We start from the raw sequence: 14066 nt of genomic DNA, 5'->3' as shown, positions 1-14066 counted from the left end.
AGAAAAAAATAAATATCCATGAGTACATACTGATATAAATTAATAATTTAATATAGAAATAACTTGGAGAAAATAGACAATTATCCCATGCAGAAGAATCTCAAATAATTTATTGGAATATATATATATTCCGTTCTTAAGCAGGTGGAACATACATGCCCACCTCTCAAGTATGGGCTAAGCATAGTGACTTCCTTCCAAAGAATGCAATATTGAAAGAGAGAGGGAATGAAGAGTAAATTTACAGCAGAGAAAGCTGACAAACACTTCCCCAAGCCAGGTGATCAAGGTTAACATCATGGTAAGTTATTTTGATAATGTTCCACTTTGATATTATGTGATGAGAATGGCAATTTACCTTTGTGGTCTTGATCCCAAGAAATGCATTACTCCAGTCTAAGCATAAGAAAAAAACATCAGACAAATTCCAGTTGAGAGAGATTCTATGGAACAGTTGACCAGTAAACCTCAAAACTGTCAAGATTGATGGAAACAAGGAAAGTCTGAGAAACTGTCACAACCAAGAGTAGCCTAAATCAACATGACTATTAATATAATGCAGTATCCTGTATGGGATCCTGGAACAACAACCAAAAAAAGGGCATTAGGTAAAACCTAAGGAAATCTGAATAAAGTATGGACTTTAGTCTGTAATAATGTACCAACTGTGTTTGACAAATTGTGGCACATAAATTATACTTATGTAATGAGAAACTGGGTTTGGGGTATACGGGAAATCTTTGTACCATCTTTGCAATAATTCTGTAAATGTAAAATTGTTCTAAAATTAAAAGTTTATTAAAATATGCACTAGAAAATGTTTTAAATAGAAAAAAATGATTAAATACTTCATGGGTGTGTTACTCAATGTTTTCTTAAGTGTGGAGGAAAAATTCCTGAGAAGTATATATTAAAGTAATAAAACTACTTCTTTGGTTTCCATGACACTGCTTCTAGATTTTTTTTTCTTCTCACGTATCCAATTTTTTCAATTATTTATTTATTTTTTTTTATAAGCTCTTTTTGTTTGTTTTGTTTTGTCTGAGGAAGATTTGCCCTGAGCTAACATCCATTGCCAATCTTGCCAATCTTCCTCCTTTTTGCTTTTTGCTCATGGAAGATTAGCCCTGAGCTAACATCTGTGCCAATCTTCGTCTATTTTATATGTGAGATGCTGCCACAGCATGGCTGACAAGTGGTGTAGGTCCACCCCTGGGATCCAAACCCATGAACCTGGGCCACCAAAGCAGAGTGCACCAAACTTAACCAGTATGCCACAGGGCTGGCCCTTCAATCTTTTAAATGTAGGTGTTACACAAGATTCCTTTCTTAGCTTCTTTTTTTCCTTTCTCACTGTATTCAGAAATCTAATTGCCTCTTACAAATAGGTTGATAACCTCCAAATCTTCAGCATGGAGACCTCCATAGTGCTCCAGATCCCATTTTCTAAATGCCCATAGGCACACCATCTTCACTCCTGAAATCGAATTTCTTCTTTTCCTGCTAACCTGCTCTTACTCTGTTTAACAGCCAACTGGAGTCAGAAGAGATCTCACAACATCTCCACATTTCCCGAGTAAAACACTGAGACGAGTGGAAAAATGTGGAACACAAATATATAATGGAGGAAAACAGTTCTCAACAACAACAACAAAAAATAAAAGACTTTAGTGGGCAGATCAAAAAAATTTATTTTGTTCCAGGAAAGAAGGGAAAAAAAAAGAAATCATGAAAGAGAAATTGATCAACAGAGAGAATTAAAAGTGAAAAGATAATTCATGGATAATTAATGTTTGTGAAATATCAGAACAAATAAAAAAATCAAAGATATCAAAGACAGAATAGAAAAGACCTTTCTCAAGCCTAATGCCAAAGTAAATAATTCATCATGTGCTTGGCAAAATTGATGGGGGAAGATCCAGACCTAGATAACTCTAGCAAAAAAAGTTTCAATTATAATTTTAAAAGACAAATCTTACCACCATCAAAACAGAAAAAATAAGTGTGTGTGTGTGTTTACCCACATAGGAATAAAAATGGGCTGTCCACATCATTTCTCTATAATATAAAAATGAACAATATCTACATAACGTTGGAGTAAATTAGTTTTTGAATAAAAGGATTTAGGTCCAACCATAGAGATCAGAGGTGAACTATGATTGCCTTAGGCCAATAGAATTAGGTGAAAATCAAATATAAGCCGATCAATGTACTACATTCCTCCAACCACAGATATCGGTTCAGAGTGGTCTGGACTACATGACCATAATTGATCTGGTTTTTCATGTTAAAAGGAGGCACCTATATCTGGGAGTCACCTTTTTGTAACTATGACAGAACCAAGCTTTAGGGATAAAACTGACATCACAGAAGGCAGTGAAGAGACAGGAGATAACTAGCATCTTGATGACTAATTAAAACACAGATTTATCCTACCCTACCGATGACAGCTTTCAGTTACGTGAGCCAGTAAATTTCCTTATTGTCTAAGCCATTTGAGTTTATTTTTCTTTTACATGACATGGAAAGTATTCTAATTGAAAGGCTAGCCAAGGGTCCGGCCCTGTGGCCAAGTAGTTAAGTTTCTGCACTCCACTTCTAGGGTTTCACTGGTTCAGATCCTGGGCACGGACATGGCACTGCTCGTCAGGCCACGCTGAGGTGGTGTCCCACATGCCACAACTAGAAGGACCAACAGCTAAAATATACAACTATGCACTGGGGTGGGGGGGGGCATTTGGGAAGAAAAAGCAGAAAAAAAAGAAAGCCTAGCCAAATTTAGTTTCACATGTAAAGGCAACAGAAACACATCTTAAATGATCAAAAACTAAGAGATCATATCATTCTTGAGAAGAATTGCATTAGACATGCTGGCTGACTAAGAACGGAATCAAAATTAAGTGTCTATCTTTGGATGAATGAATAAAGAACCATATACACAATGGAATATAATTCAGCCTCAAAAAAGAAGGAAATCCTGCCATTTGTGACAATGTTCATGAATTTGGAGGACATTCTGTTAACTGAAATAAGCCAGACAGAGAAAGACAGATACTGCATGATCTCACGTACATGTGGAATATAAAACTCCTAAAAGCAGAGAATAGAATGGTGATTACCAGGAGCTGGGGGTGTGGGGCAAACGGGGAAATGTTGGCCAAAGGGGACAAACTTTCAGTTATAATCATTAATAAGTTCTAGAGATCTAATGTACAGCATGGTGACTATCATTAATATTAATGCATTGTATACTGAAATTTGCTAGGAGAGTAGATATAAATGTTCTCAATACACACACAAAGGTAACTATGTGAGGTGATGGACATGTTAATTAACTTGATTGAGTGTGTCATCGTTACATAAGGTATACATATATGAAAATACCACATTATATACCTTAAATATATACAATTTTTAATTTGTCAATCATACCTCAATAAAGCTAGGAAAAAATTAAAATAAATTTTAAAAAGTAGTCAGTATGGAGGACTTTCTTACTCAAGCTATATCACAAGCTCTGTATTTGGACTTGGAATTCTTCCCTAAGATGTTACGTTCTTTTTCTTCTCCTTTCTTGTATTAAGAAACAGAATTTTCATGCTACATTCTTCATAACACAATGATGGATGAGCATTTAAAACAATAATGCTATGTTTTACTCTAATACTTACTAACAATAGCTAGATTATTTACGAATTTGTGATACTGTGCCAGAATTACCAGACAAAAAATCATTTCACTTTTTGTTTCTTTTTCCATAGGAAAAAAATGTGTAGAGCCCCATGATAATAAGTGAGCAGATCTAATAAAAAGTCTGCAGGTGCAGATATTTTCTGAGAAAACCCCAATTTTTAGCATTCTATATCAAGTTCCTATGAATGTGCCTCCTATAATTATGCTTCAAAAATAACCAATGGAGAATGATGTTAAATAAAGAGCAACAGTAATAACTACAGTGCATTGAGCACTAGCCCAGCCCTAGTGGTCTAGTGGTTAAGATTCAGTGTTCTCACCATTGTAACCCAGGTCGTTTCTGGTTAGGGAACCGCGCCACCTGCCTATCATCTATCGGTTGTCATACTGTGATGGCTGTGTGTTCCTGTGATGCTGAAAGCTATGCCACCAGTATTTCAAATACTAGCAGGGTCAGCTTTGGTGGCCAAGTTTCAAGAGAGCTTCCAGAACAAGACACACTAGGAAGAAGTACCTGGCTACTCACTTCTGAAAAATTTGGCCATGAAAACCCTATGAATGGCAGTGGAACACTGTCTGATACAGCGCAGGAAGGTGAGAGGATGGTGCAAAAAGAGCAGGCAGGGTTCCCCACTGCTGTACACAGGGTCACTAGGAGTCAGAATTGACTCCACAGCACTAATGACAACATTGGGCACTAACTCTGCTAAATTAGTCATATGAATTATCTCCTTTAATCCTCACTCCAGCCCAGTGATATACATTCTATTGTATTGAGTTGAATACTCTTCCCAAAATTCATGTACACCTTGTACCTCTGAATGTGATCTTATCTAGAAATAGGGTCTTTGCAGATGTAATCAAGTTTAGATGAGGTGGGCCCTAAATCCAATGTGACTGCTATCCTTATAAGAAGAGGGAAATTTGTGATATGTGTGACATGTGTCACACAGAGACACACGTGGAGAATGCCATGGGACCATGGAGGCAGAAATTGGAGTGATTCATCTACAAGACAAGGAATACTAGAAATTGCTGGCAATTACCAGAAGCCAAGAGAAAGTCATAGAACAGATTCTCCCCTAGAACCTCCAGAAGGAACCCATGCTGCCAGCCCCTTGATTTGTGACTTCCAGCCATCAGAACTGGGGGGAGAATATTTTTCTGTTATTTTAAGCCATTCAATTTGCAGTAAGTTATGGCAGCCCGAAGAATCGAATCCATTATTATCGTCTCCATTTTACAGATGAGGAACTGAGGTTTAGAGAGGTTAAATATTGTTCAAGTAAATGGGAGAACTGGATTAAATTCAAACAATCTGATGCCAGAGCCTACGCTCCTGATTACTATCTAAACTGTCTCTAAGGTGATATTTATTGAGCGCTCAGTATATACTGGGCATTTACTCTTTAAGTGTTCTTTGTGGTAGAATCATTGTTTGGCTCTCTAATAACATCTCTTGCAAATTATCCACATTATACCATCAATGGAAAAACTAGGTTCATTGTCATGTTTTCTTTCTCTCCCTGATCTGGGTACTTGTGGTAACGCCTTCCCTTGCTTACTTGGCTGTCTTCTCTTTGGAGACAGCATGGATATCAACTCTGTTAGGACTTTCCCGACTGTTTCCTGACCAAAGTCTAGTCTGACACTCTTTCTACGCCTTTCCCTAGTACAATAAATACTTCAAAATAACATAAAAGTCTATTGTAATTTGCTTTTATATGTCTTCTCCCAAGACTTTCAAAACAAGGAACTATGCTTCCTTCTTTCCATTCTCAGTAACCCACACAGTCTTTGGCATTGAGTAAGCACTCCTAGGTGTTATGAATTACTTACTGAGTGGAATAGTTAATGTTAAATAAAGCAGAAGACTTGAATTACATAAAAAATATAGATGTATACAGATTAATTTAAAATAGTTTGAAGTCTATGGAATAAATACAAATTCAAGTACAGCAAGAAACTAGTTTCTGGAAAGTAGACGACATTTTTGAGTCATTTCATACTCTGAGTAACAGGCTTGAGAATAGTATGATAAATGAATAATTTAACACTCCATTTAAGTGATTTTCTTTGAAATGTTTGTTCCTTTAACATGGTTTAAGAACATGTCTATCATCTGGTTTATTCTTACATTTGAGTTTTTTTTCTGGGTTGAATAGTGGCCCCTAAAAAGATATGTTCAAGTCATAACCCCTTGGTCCCCATGAACCTGAACTTATTTGGAATTAGGGTCATTGCAGAAAAATTAGTTAAGATCAGGTCTTACCGGAGTAGGGGGGGTCCTTAAGAAGTGGAGAAGAATCTTAAAGACAGACACATAGAGGGATGATAGCCTGTGAAGACTCAAAGTCACAGGGAGACACCCTGTGACCATGGAGGCGGAGACTGGCGTGATGCCTGTACAAACTAAGGACCACCAACGATTGCTGGCAACTACCAGAAGCCAAAAGAAAAGAGTGGAACAGAACTTTCAGAGGGAGCATGGCCTGCTGACACCTCGACTCCAGACTTCTAACCTACAGCCATGTGAGGGAATAGTCTTCTGTTGTTTAAACCCCCCAGATGGTGGTACTTTATTATGGGAGCCCTAGGAAATTAATACAAATTTTTTATCTTGAATGCAATCACAATGAATTTTATTATGATCTCCCTATTTTCTTTCTGAAGCCTCTGTTTTGGGTTCATGGAACTTTAACTTCTTACATGTTTACAGTTATTACAATTTTTTGGAATCTAAAACAAAGTAATCATGGTAATAAAAACTGAATTTGATATCCAACACATTATATATATCCTAATAATTATTTTTTTGTTAAAACTTGAAGATAATACAATTTATTGAAATGGAATGAAGGTCTCTCAGGAAAAAAGGCATTGACGACAGACAGACTTGCATATTTATCTAGCCAGAACTTTCCCACATCATGACACATATTATATTTCAAATTTATAACCTTCAGAAGTCTGAAATCCTTCATCGTAGGAATGAAAGTCCATTATAGTTCTGCTGTATCTAGTCTATATTTCACAAGGCCCATGTGAAGTGTAACGTATGGAATACTGATAAGGTTTTAGGGTTAAAACCTCAAGTCTGCTAAAAAGATGATTAATATTACATTAGCCTTTCAGGGCAAAGGTCCAAAATATAATACATTTTAGTTTATAAGCAAAACCAATGAGACATAAAACTGAACAGATATGCAGGTATAAAGTCATAATCTTTAGCTGTCCTCTCAGAGAATGTGGTACCTCTAATCTCACAAATAACATCGCTGTGATTAAATGTAACAAGAGCAGATACGAAGAATGTGCACCGCCGCTAGGGATCTGGGCCAAAGTGCAAAGTGTGCTGTTTGTCTTGGGAAACTTCTCACCTTTTGGTAAACTCTCCTAATCAGCCTCAGGCATCCAGGGTCCCATGTGGCCCACTGGCTGTCCCAGGCTCTCCCCGCCCACTGGACACCCGCATGCCTCCTCCTGGAGCAGCAGCCCTGTGCGTCACAATCAAACTCCTGTCGGTTCCACTTTTCAATCAAAACTCCAGTTTCCTCAGGCTGGCTGATTTTGGCAGTCTCTAAGCAAAATCCTAATCTGATAATCTGATTAAATTAATTCAAAGTAAGTTGTAGATGGCTAATAGCCTAAATTTCTGAGAGAAGCTGAGTTCTTGACAATCTAATTTGTGGAACACACAAAGGAGATGTGTTGAACTGGAAATCTTCTGAGTCCTCTTTGTTTATATTCAAATTTCTTCCCTTGTCTGCCTGCCTGCCTGCTTTCTTCTTTCCTTCCTTCCTAGTTTTCCTTCCTTTCATTCTTTCTCTCTCTTTTCCTCCCCCCACTTCCCTCTCTCTCACATTGCTGGGTCAGTAATATGGAACTCCTTCTTTGCATGGGTACTTATCCATAAATTGACTTCCAGATAGGGATTAAAGTAAGGCAATGACTGTCTTTCCCAAGGCAAATGCAACTTCCTCATTTGCCCATGTTGACAGTACAGTATCTACACCCTTAATATTCTCCTTTGCTAATGACTGTTTTTAAATCTCTAATGAGAAAAAATATCATTCAACTAAGATTCAGGGTTACATTTTCTACTTCTTTAATAATTTATCATATATTTAACATGTGAACGGTGCATTTGGAAGCATCACAATGATCTACTTCTATTATTATTATTATTGTTATTATTATTTTATTTTTTTTAAAGATTTTATTTTTTCCTTTTTCTCCCCAAAGCCCCCCCCCCGTACATAGTTGTGTATTCTTCGCTGTGGGTTCTTCTAGTTGTGGCATGTGGGACGCTGCCTCAGCGTGGTCTGATGAGCAGTGCCATGTCCGCGCCCAGGATTCGAACCAACGAAACACTGGGCCGCCTGCTGCGGAGTGCGCGAACTTAACCACTCGGCCACGGGGCCAGCCCCATTATTGTTATTATTTTTATTCAAATACTTAACCTGTCATAAACAGCTACTATTGATCAGAATGTCTTTCTCAGAAATGTTAGGCATCTTTTATAAGTAATTACTGATATTTGCATCAAGCCATCAATGCAAAACACATCAATATCTATAATATATTTATTATTAACAATTATTGCTTTAAAATATTTATTGATAAGGAATACCATGGTTTATATTTTTCTATAAATGATCAAAATAGTTCATGTTTATTTCATACTCTTCTGTGCCAGATGCTATTCTGAGTACTTTGCATACAATAATTAATTTAGTCCTCAAAACAATAGTATGGATTGGGTATCTTTACCTCCTTGCTTTTAACAGATGTGGAAAACTAAGGCTTGGAGAATTTAAGAAATTTGCCCAGGATCACACAGTAGGTATACTGTATTTAAAAATCAATGCATGAGTATATGACATAATATATGTATGTTCTTTGGTTAAAAAAGTAAGTTATATATGAATGTTGATAGTATTTCAAGCTCACTCCTCAACGGAAGGTGTGGGAGTAGTAAGTGCGAGTTACACTAATGTTGAAAGATTGCCTTACACGGAATGCAAATCAGTTTCTATGGGTATCTTAGATTAACCTGGACCAAGGCTGGTGAATAAGATACTGTAGCCAGTAGGAACGATAAGAAGTAGTGTTACTTCCAGATCACCTCCTCTAAGGGGTGGTCCAGAGTAGTTGTAGGAGCATTCAAGTCAGGCTTTGATGAGTTTATGAATGACACCCCTGGTGGGGAGATGGTGAACTGACTAGATAAAGACAGATGGCAAGTATTTTCTTCAGAAATTCTAACCAGCAGGTGAAAGAGAAAGTGAGTCACCCTAATTGCTGTGAAATAGGAAGAGAAAAACACAACATAGATTCTTATCAGAATAAAGCTTTATGTAATCCAAAAATACAGCCCCAACCCAATACTATTTCATTTATTTCTGTTAAATAAATTGTTTGGGACTTTCCAGTAAACATTGCTAAGCAGAATACCATCAAGCAGCAGGTCATATAAGGGAAACATTTGAATAATTGTTCAATAAATATATCATAGCTGACTGTTTTAAAATTATAAAAGTAATACCTTCTTGAGGTTAAAAAAATCTCAATACGGAAGTATACAAAGCATAAAAATAAAGATGCTTTTCTTTCCTTTCTTTATCATTCTGTTTCCCTGTTCCAACTACTAATCTGAATGTGTTTTCAAGACATTTTCTCTGCATAAAGAAATATATACACACTTGTCTTGTTTTCCTAAAACAAATGGACTAAAATTATATTTCTGTATATATGTATGTGTGGCTATAAGATTGATATAGTTTTTTTCTATAAGAAAAGAGATCTTAGCATACATGTTATGCTATAACTTGATTCATTTCATTTTTCCCCCCAGAATATAACATGGAAAACCTTTCAAGTCAGAACATTCAGTCCTACCATAGTCTTTTTGAAAAGTTACCTACTATTCCATAGTGTGGTGTCTCGTCAGTCATTTCACTATTCCATAATGTTTTGTCTTTTTCTCAATCTAGGTTTTCACACATTTATATATATTATGTTATGTGTTTGGGGACCTACGTTTCAACTTATTATTTCTGTTTAATTTTCTTAGAAATTCAAGCTTATAGCTATGTCTAGTGTGTTTAATCATGGGAATACTGTATATTTTTTCTCTATTGTCTGGAAGAAATAAGATACCAAGGACTTGGCAAAGGTACTTTATCCAATTACTTCTCATACATTTCACACTGTATATTTTGGGGGGTAAGAAAGTAGATCTGAAGCCAAATAGTTGAGTTTAAAATACCCTGTAGACCACGGTTAAGTATGTAAAAGTTTAATAAACTCAAATTTCCAGTTACTCTGGCCAAAAGCTTATGTTCAAGAAATAGTAACTAACCATCTTAAAAGTAAATCCTAAATGTTGGGATAGGTGGTTAGGCGAAGCATTCCTCTGAGGATTCTCAGGACAACTTGCTGACGAAGTCAGTGTGAGTGGGGTCATCCATGCAACAGCAGCTATATTTCCACTGATTCCTGATTATCCCCCTTGGCACTAAAGAGACCCCTGTGTTTGGAGAAATTTTGCAGCTGGGCAGAAGAGACAAGCATCTGGCTGAGAAATAACACCATAACTCAGAGCAACTTTTGGCCTTCTACATTGATCTTATTAAATTTCAACTTTTTCTTCTGGAAAGGAGATTCACTAAGACAAGAAAAAATATTACAAAAACAATACTTCTGGCACAATGACTAAAGCTAATAGGCTTCCGATATCTTCCAGGTGGGGAACACATTCACCATCAAATGGGGACATGGGCTAACATGGAAGCCTTCTTGGGCTCATCAGAAACCAGCATATCCTGGGGCTGGGCCCATGGCTGAGTGGTTAAGTTCGCACCCTGCGCTGCAGGTGGCCCAGTGTTTCGTTGGTTCCAATCCTGGGCATGGACAAGGTACTGCTCATCAAACCACGCTGAGGCAGCGTCCCACGTGCCACAACTAGAAGGACCCACAACAAAGAATATACAACTATGTACTGGAGGGCTTTGGGGATAAAAAGGAAAAAAGTGAAATCTTAAAAAAAAAATAAAAGAAAGAAACCAGCATATCCTCTTCTCTCCCCCACCAAAGAAATAAGCAAAATATCTGGGCTATTTCTTTATAACTAACATATTTAGTGAAAAAGATAAAATGAGTTATCAGTTGGTACAGACACAGGCTAACTGAGAATCTTTGTTAAGAGAGGTGAGTGAAAATAAAATAGGCTGCTGGAATACCAAAGAATAAATATCTTTATGAGTGTAAATGGAGGAGGGAGGCAATGTCCACATTAGCAGGCACAGGAATACTGTGCAGGAGGTAGAACAAATAATTTCCAGAATCTTCAGCTAAGATAAAGAAAAATTATCTCTAGGTCAGAAGTGTTTTTTTAAATTTATAACTGTGGGCGAAACCAAATAAACAAACAACACAAGCAAAGAAAACCCTGGAGGCAAGAGAGATAAACATTCATATAACAGAGGCCAATAACAGCAGATATTTAAAAAATAATGTGTCTTTTAAAAGTATACATTTAGTCAGAGGATAACTAGTAGTCTATGTAAGGGTTTGTAAAGTGATTATAAAACAAACATGAGTGGAGATTTTTATATATTTTTATTTGCAAGAATAACTATTCAAATTTGGTTCAGGTTTCACAGAAGGGTGAAAGAGAAAGTACCAACAAAACTCTTTTGAATAGCTTTTATTCCTCTAAAAACATTTATAATTAAAAAGGAGTCATGAAGGTGCAAATTGTACAGTAAACACCACCTGGAATATTAATAAAAATATATATCCCCAAACTCCACACTTCCTACAAAATTTTTATTTTAATCACATCTACATTTTAGTCACATCTAACATGATTCTACTCATCTAATTAATAAATAGGTAGAATCATATTATATAAAAACTCTTTTTGGCATGAAGATCCTTGAAATATTGATAAAACCCATTGATCATCTTCACAGAAAAAAGGAAAATACACACATTATATTGCACATAATTTGAGAGGGATTACTGATTATCTTATACAAATCTTATTCTTTGATCCTAATTTAAGGAGTTCTAGTCTAAAAGAATGGCCCAAACTAAATAAGTGCAATCTACTAATAGTTTCTGAAATTTGACTAGTAGAGGAAAAATCTGGTTCATGCCACCATGTCATAGTAAACATGCTGTATTTTCTTGGAACTGGGTGGGGTGGGATGGGGTGGGGAGAAGCAGAGCAGAGAGCCAGCAGCACGTCTCTGCTCCTGCCCCAGAAATGACTCTGGAATTCTCTTCCCCTGTTATTCCTTTGCTCTTCCAACCCTCTATCACTCATTCTCTGAGAAGCCCTACAGAGGGTTTTCTGAATAGGATAAGTGAAATGGAAACTTTGGTAATAAACATGCATCTAATATCCATTATAGAAAACACAGCAAGAAAGGAAAACAACCCAAGACACTATCTTGTAAACTAAGTAAAACTAACTTGTTTTTTTAAACTAATAAAAAGCCCTTTAAGCATCAATATATATTTATTTAACTGTTACATGTCTACATTGAATAGTTCGGATAACCTAAAGTGATAACCAAATTTTAAGGAATTGTAAAGTCTTTACTATTTTATAAACCCGTATTATGATCCTAAATGTCATCTTAAGGAACTCCATGGTTGTAGGAGCACAAATATGGGTGTTCTAGTCAGATAAAGCAATCTTGAATTCTTCCTGATTAAAAATCAGAGTTAAAATCACCCGCCATGGGTGTCAACCAACTTTACACCAAGTTCATCAAAATAAGCTTATAGGAGTGAACAAAGTTCGATTCAGCTGTGGTCATATTTCACAACTGCCAGCAATAGAGACTGCCATACTGTGCATTTTATATGTACGCAACTTACAAATGATAGCTACACAATGGAGCATTAGCAACTTGGTCTATTTGCAAGTCACTTACCATATTGCATATTTCATCCTCTCCTCTGCTCACATTTTGACGTTGAGAGTTTTCTTTATCTCAGAAGCAGCAACAAGCTCCTGAAAAGTATTTTTATATTATAAAAGATTGTACTTATGCATATACATACAAATATTTCCTCAAATAATGGTCAATTTTTTAAAACTACTTTCAACAAATTAGTTGATTGTATCTGAGAACACTTGATTTTTATTGAATTCTGTCAAGACATCAAAATGTGCAGATTCACCTTTGAAAAGTGTTAAATTTGCATTTATTCTTTTGTCCCTAGGCTTACAGCTGGGTGGTGTTATTTTTTAAGCACCTATTTGAGGTGCTAAGAGGTCCTAATTAGATAAATTAAACAAACACAGCATTAAGTTTCAGAAACGAAGTGTCAGAACAGATCCCTTTTTGATATGCAGATCACTAATCGAGCAACAGTAAATGGCAAATAACGTGATTGTTTCCTGCATCAACATATTGGGTTTGATAAAAACAGTTTTACTTTAGTAACTGCCCAGGATATTGCTCTGAGTGATTGAGAGGGACTATATTATTTTCTAGAGACTTCCAGCTGCTTTCATTCTAATTTTTCCTGCCGTATTATGAATGAATGAATGAATGAATGAAAAAGAACGGCCAATGGTCTCTGTGTTACAGTGTAGCATTATCACCCCTGGGAGGAGCATGCTGTTTGCAGGGCTGACGAAAGAAAATAAAACAAAACAAATCACCACCACCACAACAACAAACCAGGGGTGATTCATTTCAAGTCAATTTAACAAATCAGTATGTAAGTAAGGCACCAGCTGGCTATAAGGGCCACGAAGATCACTTGAAGGATTTATAATCCAGTGAGGAAAGCAATACAGACATGTTTACGACTCATGATGAAACATGAAACAATGAAATTAAGTACAAACATAAGAGTCCTTTAATTGTTTTTGAGTTGATCAGGGTAGGCAACACTGAGGTGGAATTTGAACTGTACCTAAATGGAAAATCAGCATGTACAAACATGGAGAGAAAGAACAATCCAGATTAAGAGAATTGCCTGGGTTAGGAGGCAGAAAACAAAGTGTGGTGGGAGAACCTAATGAGCGGGTTGAACTTCAGCCCAAGTCCAGGAGTAAGGGTACGAGAAATAAATTCATGTTCAAGGGGGAATTAATGATTTTAGTTTGATGGCTAATTGAGCTTGAAGTACCTATGGGAAATTCAGATCTAAGGTTTAGGATGGATACCCAAATTAGAGGTAAAGATTGAGTCACCTGCACAAAGGTGCTAACTGAAGCTTTGGCAGCCTTTGAGATAGCCCAGAGTGTGAGCATGGCATGGCTAGAGAATAAACCTACAGAATGCTTACATTTAAACACAAGTAAGAGAAAGCAAGCGTTTTGCAAAAGAAGAGAGTGGCCA

The 14066-nt window shown here is 36.5% G+C and overlaps 1 protein-coding gene across 11 annotated transcripts in view; it reads right to left on the bottom strand.

Moving 5' to 3' along the window:
• LOC139079894 (uncharacterized) overlaps positions 1–14066 on the bottom strand; it is a 613636-nt gene that overhangs the window by 316155 nt on the left and 283415 nt on the right. For 10 of the 11 annotated variants that reach the window (XR_011533890.1, XR_011533904.1, XR_011533897.1 and 7 more), the window contains one exon: positions 12645–12724. The gene's annotated coding sequence lies outside the window, so the exon portion shown is untranslated. Of the gene's footprint in view, positions 1–358; positions 461–12644; positions 12725–14066 lie in introns of those variants that run through there. The other variant, XR_011533905.1, reaches the window with a different exon arrangement.

Source organism: Equus przewalskii, chromosome 27 (assembly GCF_037783145.1).
Source record: "Equus przewalskii isolate Varuska chromosome 27, EquPr2, whole genome shotgun sequence".
NCBI classification, from domain to species: Eukaryota; Metazoa; Chordata; class Mammalia; order Perissodactyla; family Equidae; genus Equus; species Equus przewalskii.
The sequence above is the reverse complement of the archived record's forward strand: the minus strand, read 5'-3'. Positions and strand labels throughout refer to the sequence as shown.